This window comes from Elephantulus edwardii, unplaced genomic scaffold, assembly GCF_000299155.1.
Source record: "Elephantulus edwardii isolate Elephantulus edwardi_28Jun2011 unplaced genomic scaffold, EleEdw1.0 scaffold00129, whole genome shotgun sequence".
NCBI lineage: Eukaryota > Metazoa > Chordata > Mammalia > Macroscelidea > Macroscelididae > Elephantulus > Elephantulus edwardii.
The window spans coordinates 3,671,215-3,675,463 of NW_006399879.1; positions in this window are offsets into that span (position 1 = coordinate 3,671,215).

The following is a 4,249-nucleotide window of genomic DNA, read 5'->3' on the forward strand; positions in this document are numbered from 1 at the left end:
GGGTCCAGCGTGGTCTGCACACAGGTGAACCCCCAAATGTGAGCGTGGTCTGGGGTCCTGTGGTCAGTGTATATGTGTGAACCCCCAGATGTGAGCGTGGTCTGGGTCCAGTGTGGTCAGTGCACACAGGTGAACCCCCAGATGTGAGCGTGGTCTGCACACAGGTGAACCCCCAAATGTGAGCGTGGTCTGGGGTCCTGCAGAGTCAGTGCACACAGATGTGTCCTCAGATGTGAGCTTGTCCTGGGGTCCCGCGTTGTCAGTGCACACAAGGGAACCCACAGACGTGAAAGTGGCTGGAAGGCCTGTGTGACCACATCTCTGACCCAGCATAGACCAGAGCACCGTGGGGCGGACACTGGGGTCTGAAACTGAGGCTGGAGCTCAAAGTGAGTCCACCTCAGAGCAGTCACCTTTCTGTGGGTCCCGACCCTCAACCCACCCCGTGGACGCGCACGTGATCAGATGAGATGACGCCGTGCACACACGAGGCACACACCAGCTCAGACACTAGATTACACACCACACACCTAGCCACACGAGGACTCCTGCCCTGTAAGGATCGAGCCAGCCAGGAGGGTGGTGGGGTCAGGTGGACTGGGAGAGAGGGAGCAGAGACCACCCAGCAACAGGACTGTCCCCCCCAGGCTCTGAGCACTTCTTATCCCCAGCTGTGCAAGGATGCAGACGCTGGTCCTCACGGGGCCGGACACCTGGCGGCTGAGGACGGCCCTCACCATCAGCTCTGACCAACCACCTTGGCTGCTAAAATCTTACAGGATACGCACGTTCCATCCCCATCCCACACGGCCCCAAGCACCTGCAAATGGAAAAAGTAACAGAACAGAAGGAGTGGGAAGTCCTCTGCTGTACACAGGCACAGAGCACCTTCACCTGAAAACAGACCTCTACACAGATCACCCTCACCTGAGCACACACCTGTACACAGTACAGACTCTCTTCACCTGAACACAGACCTGTACACAGACAGATCACCCTCACCTGAGCACACACCTGTACATGGCACAGACCACCTTCACAAGAACACAGGCCTGCATACAGACAGATCTCCATCACCTGAGCACACACCTGTACCTGAGCATGGAGCACCCTCACCTGAGCACACACCTGTACACGGCACAGACCACCTACACTTGAAAACAGACCTGTACACAGGCATAGACCACCCTCTCCTGAAAACAGACCTCTACACACATCACCCTCACCTGGACACACACCTGTACACAGCAGACCACCTTCACCTGAACAGACCTGTACACAAGACAGATCTCCCTCACCTGAGCACACACCTGTACACAGCACAGACCACCTTCACCTGAACACAGACCTGTATAGAAAGATCACCCTTACTTAACTACACACCTGTACATGGCACAGACCACCTTCACCTGAAAACAGACCAGCAGACAGATCTCCCTCACCTGAGCACACACCTGTACACGGCACAGACCACCTTCACCTGAAAACAGACCTGTACAGATAGCCCTCACCTGAGCACAGATTATCCTCACTGGAGCACACGTCTGCACCCGAACACTGATCATCCTTGCCTGAGCCCACTCACAAACTAGGCTGGACAGGCCACGATACACAGTCCCGGACACAACCCACATGGTGCCCCAAAGGCATGGAGGGCAGGTTCCTCCCGAGGAGATGCTGTCACTCTCAGGAAGTCTGCCAAGAACCTGCGGAGACCCCGTACCTGCATCCAAAGAACAACAGGTGGCTTCCTCCACAGGCAGAGATGGACATCGGGCAGTGGTACCCAGGGCCCGAGGGCTCTACGTGGCCAGCACCTCACGTGGCCAGCGCCTCCTCGGCCCCCTGCTGGCTGCAGTGCCACTGGGGGATCCGCCAGTACCTGCCTCCCTGATCAGGGTCTGCACGCCCCAGCGGGCCACCCCGGCGGCGTCTGCTGCAAGCCACTCCAGTTCCTGAGTCGCCCCCCAGGGGTCTCCCCGTCATGGGTTCTCCTCCAGCCAGTGCTCCTCTCACCTCACTCCCCCCGCCACGTGTGACCCCCTCCTGCCTGAACCCCTCTCATCTGTGTGTCATCCTCCCTCCTCTCCTGCACAGGGTGGACCCCCCCCCAGGTGTGCCCCCTACTCAGAACAGCACGGACACCAACAACTACAACAATGACTGAAACGTGTCTGCAACGCCCCCTGCCCAGGTCAGAGGATGCAGGAGAAACATCCCAACCCTGCCCGGAGCACAGAGACACCCCTGCAGCCGTAAGAGCTGTTCTCTGAGGTCATCCATCCGGGCACTTCACAGGACATGGACACATGGCAGGACGGCCAGGCAGGGAGGGCTCAATCCCAGCGCCAGAGGTGAGCCCCGAGTTCCTGGACTCCTGTGGGTGGGCTGTGGGGGTGTCCTCCACACTTGCAGCAGTTAAGCTAACTAGATCTTGGGTTGCTTGGGTCAAGAGAACATAAGCAGAGAAAATGCTGTTAAAGAGAAAATTCTATTAAGTGCACAGTGTGGAGAACAAGGAAGACGTCCCTAAGTGAACGTGCAATTGTTCAACAGAACAAGGATCTATCTAGGTTCCTCAAACAATGGCAGTATTCTGCCTCATCTGTGGGTGTGTATCTCAGAAAACATTCTCTTGCTATCTCGAATCTTCTGATGTGGATCTCATCTTGTAACCAGGAAGGATCAGCAAACAAAATAAACCATAAGTAACACCTTTTCTTGTGACACGAATCAAACATGTTTTTCATCCTGTAAAACTTCTCAGATAAAAAATACAAGGACTACAAGTCACCGAGGGAGCACTCAACTGTGAGTTCCCCTCCCCTGCCTCGCAACCGACTGAAGTCTTGAATAGTTCATTCTGTCGTTCCACACCTTCCTGCAGGTCAGAGAAGTGCAACACATGCCAACACAGATGTGCACTCTGGGCGGTACCTCCTTCACCCCAATACAGAGCAAGTGAGGGTTCTGGAGACACCTCTCCAACCTTGACACAGATCTGAGGAGGTTCTGGGGAGACATCTTTCACCCCAATACAGAGCAGGCAGGGGGTGCCAATGTCCCCTAGTCCAACACAGACGGGAGCTCACAAGAGCATGTCTTTCACGCCACACGGAGCAGACGGGGGGATCCCTGAGGACATGTCCTCCACCCCAGCACAGATGGGACTCTGGTGACACATCCTCGATCCCAGTACAGAGCAAGGGAGGGATTCTGGGGAACATGCCCTTTACCCTAAAGATGAGAGCTCTGGGGGGCACATCCTTCACCCCAATAAAGACCGGGTGGGAGGTCTGGGGGGGACAGATCCCCTACGCCAACACAGATCATAGGGGTTCTGGAGGGGACACTTTCTTCAGCCCGACAGAGACCCGGCAGGGGACTCCAGGACTCGTGTCTTCTACCCTCCGTAGACAGGAAGGCTCTGGAAGAACACCCCTCACCCCAGTACTGAGCAGGCGGGGTTCTGGAGGACACACCCTCCACCCAGATACGGAGGGTTGTATCTGGTGGGCCTAGGACAGGCTTGGTCTGGACAGGCTAGGATGAGGCCTGGTCTCTACTCGGTGCCCTCAGGCCACTTCTGGACCCAGCCAGGAAAGCTCAGAGCTCGGTACTCTGTGACAGGGGGCTGGGTACCATAAGCCTGGCCTGCAGAGGCTGCTGTCTGTCCAGGCCAAGCCACCGAACCTGCAGGCTGAGGGGGACCTCCAAGTAGACCGTGAAGAAGCATGTGTTAGACATGAGCCCACAGGATGGCCACTGTGAGTGTGGAGCCCAGAGCTACAAGCCTGCCCCACGGAGAGGAGGCAGCTGTCCCGAGGGACACTGGGGCAGGGCAGCTATCAACAGCTTATCTGCACGGCCCGGGCCTGCATCCTACCCCACACGTCTAGCCTAACAGGCCTGGCACACAGTACAGGCACTCAACACCCAGCCTGGGCAGCTGGTCCTGTGACAGGTGTGGACGCAAACCACCCAAGAGACAAGAGGCCCTCAGGTCACGGCGTCCCTGGAGCCTCACCACCAGGATGCCTGGGCTGGAATGTCCTGTCGGCCATGAGGGAGGCTGAATCGGGGAGGAACTCCGCCCTGGAGCCCTGACCGCTGTCAGTCAGCTCCCCAGAAGCCTGCGATACCTCCCCCCATGGCACAGTGCTGGAGAGACGTGAAACAAAACATCAAAATGCTCCAACTTGTTGTCAGGAGTGAGAACCACCCCCAGCTGGCCCTCCGGCAGGTCCTC